The sequence below is a fragment of the Oncorhynchus mykiss genome, chromosome 20, assembly GCF_013265735.2.
Source record: "Oncorhynchus mykiss isolate Arlee chromosome 20, USDA_OmykA_1.1, whole genome shotgun sequence".
Lineage (NCBI taxonomy): Eukaryota > Metazoa > Chordata > Actinopteri > Salmoniformes > Salmonidae > Oncorhynchus > Oncorhynchus mykiss.
In genome coordinates, this window is record NC_048584.1 from 32909129 (window position 1) to 32916951 (window position 7823).

Here is a 7823-nt window from a genome sequence, read left to right on the forward strand (position 1 = left end):
GTGTGTGTGTGTGTGTGTGTGTGTGTGTGTGTGGGTGTCAACTGTATGTAAGTCTGTGAGTCTGTGTTTGTTTGTGTGTGTGTGTGTGTGTGAACTGTATGTAAGTCTGTGAGTCTGTGTTTGTGTGTGTGTGTGTGTGTGTGTGTGTGTGAAGTAAGTCTGTGTATCATCAACTGTGTGATTTCAAAGGGGCTCTAGCACACTAGTGAAAACATGGCCTGACTGCTCCTATCTTCTAGCGCTGAAGAGATGCATGGAGGAGAACCATTTGTTCATGTTTAGGTGCAGAGGAGTTTCAGTTCACAAGTTCAGGAGTCACACTGTGTATCACCCTGTTCTTTCTCTGTTGCAGCCTTGTAACATGGGTCTTATCATGAGATTGTGCTACAATATGGCCTAGCAATGTCTTCTGGTCCAAATGAAAGGCTCTTCTTCCTTTCTTCAAAGATGTCTTTGTTCTTTTCCACTGTCGCCCTACACTTGGTTTGGGGATGGATTTAGGTCCCAGGGTTTTCTTTAACCTTCTGTGCCATGTCAGTTTGAAAAAAGCGCTGCTCAAATACTATTTGATCGATTGATTTATGATCAGTCCTATTGATAAAGAAATCAAGAGACACATTCTGCTCCGGTTATGTACTACATTAACAAAGCAGTGAATTCATGAGAAGTAAGGACATAGAGATCCTATAATGTATAGTCATTTATAGGGAATTATAGTGACATTGTCACAATCGTCGTTGTAAGGATGGTCGGACCAAGGTGCAGCGTGGTAGCTGTACATTTGACTTTTATTAAAATGACACCGAAAAACAACAAAATACAAAAACGATCGTAAGTCAACATGCAGTGCAGAAAGCAACTACACACAAACAAGATCCCACAATCTAAGGTGGGAAAAAGGGCTGCCTAAGTATGATCCCCAATCAGAGACAACGATAGACAGCTGCCTCTGATGGGGAATCATACTAGGCCAACAAAGAAATAGAAACATAGATTTGCCCACCAAAGTCACACCCTGACCTAACCAAATAGAGAATAAACAAGGCTCTCTAAGGTCAGGGCGTGACAGACATTTATAGCATAATGATTAAATAGGACGCTATGGTGTGTTCCATCTTCGTATTTAATTGCTCATTAAGAGAATGAATTCTGCATTAAAGGTCCCTTTCTTTTACACAAACATTAGGAAAGGAGTAATATTTTACTTCACAGACTCTCTTCCCATAAAATAATTCAGGAGAAAGATTTATTTCCTGTCGCTCTCCCTCTGCAGTCTGCTGTGTGTGTGTGTGCTTAGTGCATACGTGCGTGTGTGTGTGGCATGTGTGTGTGTGTGTGCTTAGTGCATACGTGCGTGTGTGTGTGGCATGTGTGTGTGTGTGTGGCATGTGTGTGTGTGTGTACTTAGTGCATATGTGTGTGTGTGTGCTTAGTGCATACGTGTGTGTGCGTATGTGTGCATGAGTGTGTTGTTATTGAGCAGGTGCCATGGCTGTGTTATCTCTGTAAATGGTAGGGAGTAAAGGAGAAGCCAAGCAGAAGGACTTTATTTGCTCTAAGATGATTTTCTGGGTCAGGGCTTGCTCACATAACATTTTAATCAAGCAGCTTACAAACCTGCTGGACCGTCTCACGCAAATCACAGAGACAAACATACGGGGCTTGATTCTTAAACAAGATACTAGCTAGCTTATCATTGTGGAAATGGTATGGTGCTTTCTTCATTTGGCACATTTCTGTACCTCGTTTCTATTGCTCCTAAACTGACAAATGGAAAATAGCTTGTTGGGGAGCACCAGTAACGTCTGTAAGATGAGAGATAGAAACAGTATTGGAATGACCTCAGCTTTGTACAGAGATCTGCGGGAAAGAAGCCCTCCTCTTCTCTCTAGCCTGTGTGCGCTGACATGGCTTACATGCTGTAGATGTCTGATGAATACTGTTTAAGTAAGACCTGTAGTGGTCCAAGTATGGCAGCTGGGTCCCCTGTAAAGGCTCAATTAAATTACTTTTTGTTAAGTATTTACGTTATACATTGCCTTGAACTGAAAAACTAATTTGTCATGGTTTAATTTCAGAACATCCTTTAACTGTAAAGAATTGGAACAAGCCCTCATGGTTACCCTGTCTCTGTAGTGGTTTAGTGGGGAGGGTAACAGGGCACTGGGGAAGTGTTTAAGTAAGGTCTGGCAACAATCAGCCCAACTGTGTGTGTGTGTGTGTGTGTGTGTGTGTGTGTGTGTGTGTGTGTGTGTGTGTGTGTGTGTGTGTGTAGTCAGGTGGCGGACGTAGTCCCTTTAACAGCCCCTCTCCATCCTTTTCCACTCTACAGTCTGACCTCTGACCTCAAAAAGCTCTCACAGGCTCACTGCAGAATGAGACGTTTGCCCACGTTCTCCATGAATCCAATTTTGAAGTCGCTCCAAATGTCAAATTTCCAAGTGTTTTTGTAGCTCCTGCCGCTCTGTATCATTTCAAATTTTGAAGTTAATAGTTTTGTTTAGTCACTCATTCTGAATGGTTAAGATAAGGGTTAAGGTAAGGGTTAAGATAAGGGTTAAGGTAAGGGTTAAGGTAAGGGTTAAGGTAAGGGTTAAGATAAGGGTTAAGGTAACGGTTAAGGTAAGGGTTAAGGTAAGGGTTAAGATAAGGGTTAAGATAAGGGTTAAGGTAAGGGTTAAGATAAGGGTTAAGGTAAGGGTTAAGGTAAGGGTTAAGGTAAGGGTTAAGGTAAGGGTTAAGATAAGGGTTAAGGTAAGGGTTAAGATAAGGGTTAAGGTAAGAGTTAAGGTAAGGGTTAAGGTAAGGGTTAAGGTAAGGGTTAAGATAAGGGTTAAGGTAAGGGTTAAGGTAAGGGTTAAGATAAGAGTTAAGGTAAGGGTTAAGATAAGGGTTAAGATAAGAGTTAAGATAAGAGTTAAGGTTTGGGATAGGGTTAAACATTAAGTTTAGTCACTCATTCTGAATGGTTAAGATAAGGGTTAAGGTAAGGGTTAAGGTTTGGGATAGAGTTAAACATTAAGTTTAGCCACTCATTCTGAATGGTTAAGATAAGGGTTAAGGTAAGGGTTAAGGTTTGGGATAAGGTTAAACATTAAGTTTAGTCACTCATTCTGAATGGTTAAGATAAGGGTTAAGATAAGGGTTAAGGTTTGGGATAGAGTTAAACATTAAGTTTAGTCACTCATTCTGAATGGTTAAGGTAAGGGTTAAGGTTTGGGATAGAGTTAAACATTAAGTTTAGTCACTCATTCTGAATGGTTAAGGTAAGGGTTAAGGTTTGGGATAGGTTTTAAACATTAAGTTTAGTCACTCATTCTGAATGGTTAAGGTAAGGGTTAAGGTTTGGGATAGGTTTTAAACATTAAGTTTAGTCACTCATTCTGAATGGTTAAGGTAAAGGTTAAGGTCTAGGGTTAAAAAAAATAGTAAAAAAAAATCAAACACACAACCTTCTGATTGAGTCACAGATTTACACCATCCACCAACCTCAGGCAAAATACAAGCCTACTTGATTGTACTAGTGCTCACTTTTGCCCCTAGTGGCTTCGTTTGAAGGCATTTCCCGACATCCTCAGGACATAGGATAAATGTCAAATTTCGACGTTAATCTTGATCGACCTGGCTGCTGAGCTAAGCTTGTTAGAGCTACAAGTCATGGCACGCACGCACGCACGCACGCACACTGTGAAGACATACCAGCTCAGACAAGGCGAAATCAAGGTCACCTTCACCCCTCATCGCCCCTACCTCTCCCTTTGTCTCCTCTGACAGGAAACCCATCCAGACTGTCTCAGACAGTACAGACCCTCTCCTCGCACCCCTAACCTCCTGTCTCATCCTTCCCCCTACTCTCACCCCCTCACCCCCTATCATGATGTCCCAGCCTACTTTTCATTTTTCTCTCTCTCTCTCTCTCTCTCTCTCTCTCTCTCTCTCTCTCTCTCTCTCTCTCTCTCTCTCTCTCTCTCTCTCTCTCTCTCTCTCTCTCTCTCTCTCTCTCTCTCTCTCTCTCTCTCTCTCTCTCTCTCTCTCTCTCTCTCTCTCTCTCTCTCTCTCTCTCTCTCTCTCTCTCTCTCTCTCTCTCTCTCTCTCTCTCTCTCTCTCTCTCTCTCTCTCTCTCTCTCTCTCTCTCTCTCTCTCTCTCTCTCTCTCTCTCTCTCTCTCTCTCGCCTTGTGCAGTGTAAAGAGACATATCTAGATTCAAACTAGGCCTTGTATAGTGTAAAGCAGGCCTGGGCAACTCCAGTCCTCAGGGACCTGATCAAAAATATAATTAAAAAGAAGAAAGTTGACCTACAACATCTTTCATAAATATGTAGAATATGTTAAGTAGCCCAATAATGAAACCATGTATTGATGTGGAAACAGATTTGTATTCGTGTGAATGAATCTATTGTGTTTGTAAAATGTGATCAAATAAATAAATAAGGATGATAAAAATCAAATAAAAAGCAAGGAGGGAACTTTATCTTTAACGTTATATTTCATTTAGTTGTGACTGGCGTGATACCTCTCCAGTCTAGCAGCAGGCACCATGGATGATGAAACAGCTGGGTAGGGGACACGGCTCGAGTCACACAAAATGGAGTATAACGTTGCGGATAAAGTTCATAATGACATTATTTCATGTCTAACGACCTGCATCACTGAACTGCGAGCTTTGCCGTTTCAAAAAATATGTATTTGGGTGTTTTTGGAGCCTTTGTATCTGCACCCCCAAACTACTTTTTTTTAACAGTGTATTGCTGGTTGGCTGAAGATTCTCAAAAACAAGTGAAATCTAAAAAAATATATCTGGACACTTCTATACCATGCCATTTACACCCTAAATACAGAGTTGGTTGTAAAAAAATGTATTTCGCCTTTAATTATTGAGTATTTTTCCATGTCCTTTTGGTCTGTTTTGTCCTGTAGTTACTGCCTGTTACGGCCTCTAGGAGTGCAAGTGATACAAAACACCAAATATTCATCAATATGCTGTAATATACACTGAGTATACAAAACACCTGCTCTTTCCATCACATAGACTGAATTCAAGTTTAAGCTGTGGTCCCTTATTGATGTCACTTGTTAAATTCACTTCAATCAATGTGGATGAAGGGGAGGAGACAAGTTAAAGCTGGGTTTAGAAGCCTTGAAACAATTGAGGGGAGGGGGGGGGGGGGGTGCCACCCAATATTAGGAATGTGTTCCTAATGTTTGGTGTACTCAGTGTATAATTACTTAGCAGCCAACCTGCTTGCACCAATCCCATGTAATTACAGTAAAATACTATGAAATACAAACCCCATCCTCCTTAATGAGTCATTAATTTATTCATTATGACAACAGTAGCATTTACTTTTTTTACAGTCTTGTAAATATACAGAAATTTACTGGCATCTGTGCTAATTTTCTGAAAAAAATGACAGGATTTTCATAACTCTCTCGCTTTCGCTCCTGATGCTTCCTTAGTTGATCCTTTCTCTTGGGGTGCAGTGACCCTTTGCCACGCTCAGTGTTGTCCTAGCTGTCTATATTTTGACAGCACTTAGTTACGACTGACTAACTACACTCTAGATCTAGATCTATCTAGAAAGGTGCTATCTAGATCCTTAAAGGGCTCCTCCTGGGTTAATGCCTTTCTAGGGAGTTTTTCCTAGCCGGAGTGATTCTACAACTGCATTGCTTTGCTCTGTAGGGTTTTCGGTGTGCTTTCTGTATTAGCAGGAAGAACCCCTTATGAACCCGTTTTTCTAAGAGTGTATGTCTAGTTGACACCTTCGGTTTCAGGCATTTAACCTGTGACCCTGAAGCAGCTTGTGTTCCGAGGCTATGTCCATGTTTTAGGGTTGAGGAAGGTCTATGTTGCTGTAAAAACGTCATGGTAGGATGGTGTTTCTACAGTCTTGTTTCTGTAGGGAAAGATAGATTTTTTTTGTGAATCATCATGTGTGTATTTTTGGACAGCTTCCTAACACATATTGTGAGGGATAGATATGGCGGAACATGCAAGTGTGGGTGGAAAGCAAACATACCGAGTGCATCTGTGTGTGTGTGTGTGTGTGTGTGTGTGTTTGTGTGAGACACAGATGTTAGTACCTGTGAAGAGAATCATGGCTGTTTTTGAAGATTGAGCAGACCTAAATTATTTATTATTAATTCAATTATTTTACAGTTCACTTTCTTGTACACTATATATCAGGGGTATTCAACTGGGGTCCGGAGGTATATTACAGGGTGTACTGAGGGGATCCAGAGGTACTGAGGGGATCCAGAGGTACTGCAGGGGATCGGAGGTACTGAGGGGATCCAGAGGTACTGAGGGGATCCAGAGGTACTGAGGGGATCCAGAGGTACTGAGGGGATCCAGAGGTACTGCAGGGGATCCGGAGGTACTGCAGGGGATCCAGAGGTACTGAGGGGGTCTGGAGGTACTGCAGGGGGTCCCGAGGTACTGCAGGGGATCCGGAGGTATATTACAGGAGGTACTGCAGGGGATCCGGAGGTATATTACAGGAGGTACTGCAGGCGGTCTGGAGGTACTGAGGGGGTCTGGAGGTACTGCAGGGGGTCTGGAGGTACTGAGGGGATCCAGAGGTACTGAGGAGATCCAGAGGTACTGAGGGGGTCTGGAGGTATATTACAGGAGGTACTGCAGGGGATCCGGAGGTATATTACAGGAGGTACTGCAGGCGGTCTGGAGGTACTGAGGGGGTCTGGAGGTACTGCAGGTGGTCTGGAGGTACTGCAGGTGGTCTGGAGGTACTGAGGGGGTCTGGAGGTACTGAGGGGGTCTGGAGGTACTGCAGGTGGCCTGGAGGTATATTACAGGAGGTACTGCAGGGGGTCTGGAGGTACTGCAGGGGGTCCAGAGGTATATTACAGGAGGTACTGCAGGGGGTCTGGAGGTACTGAGGGGGTCTGGAGGTACTGAGTGGGTCTGGAGGTACTGCAGGTGGTCTGGAGGTATATTACAGGAGGTACTGCAGGGGGTCTGGAGGTACTGAGGGGGTCTGGAGGTACTGCAGGGGGTCTGGAGGTACTGAGGGGGTATGGAGGTACTGAGGGGGTCTGGAGGTACTGCAGGGGGTCTGGAGGTACTGCAGTGGGCCTGGAGGTACTGAGGGGGTATGTAGGTACTTAGGGTATCTGGAGGTACTGAGGGGTCTGGAGGTACTGAGGGGGTATGTAGGTACTGAGGTGGTCTGAAGGTACTGCAGGGGGTCTGGAGGTACTGAAGGGGTCTGGAGGTACTGAGGGGTCTGGAGGTACTGAGGTGGTCTGGAGGTACTGAGGTGGTCTGGAGGTACTGAGGGGGTCTGGGGGTACTGAGGGGGTATGTAGGTACTGAGGTGGTCTGAAGGTACTGCAGGGGGTCTGGAGGTACTGAAGGGGTCTGGAGGTACTGAGGGGTCTGGAGGTACTGAGGTGGTCTGGAGGTACTGAGGGGGTCAGGAGGTACTGCAGGGGGTCTGGAGGTGCTAAGGGGGTCTGGAGGGTCAGGACTGTAGGGTCAGGACTGTATGGTCAGGACTGTAGGGTCTGTAGGGTCAGGACTGTAGGGTCAGGCCTGTAGGGTCTGTAGTGTCAGGACTGTAGGGTCAGGCCTGTAGGGTCAGGACTGTAGGGTCGGGACTGTAGGATCAGGCCTGTATGGTCTGTAGGGTCAGGACTGTAGGGTCTGTATGGTCAGGACTGTAGGGTCAGGACTGTAGGGTCTGGACTGTAGGGTCAGGACTGTAGGGTCAGGACTGTAGGGTCAGGACTGTAGGGTCTGGACTGTAGGGTCAGGACTGTAGGGTCTGTAGGGTCAGGACTGTAGGGTCTGTATGGTCTGT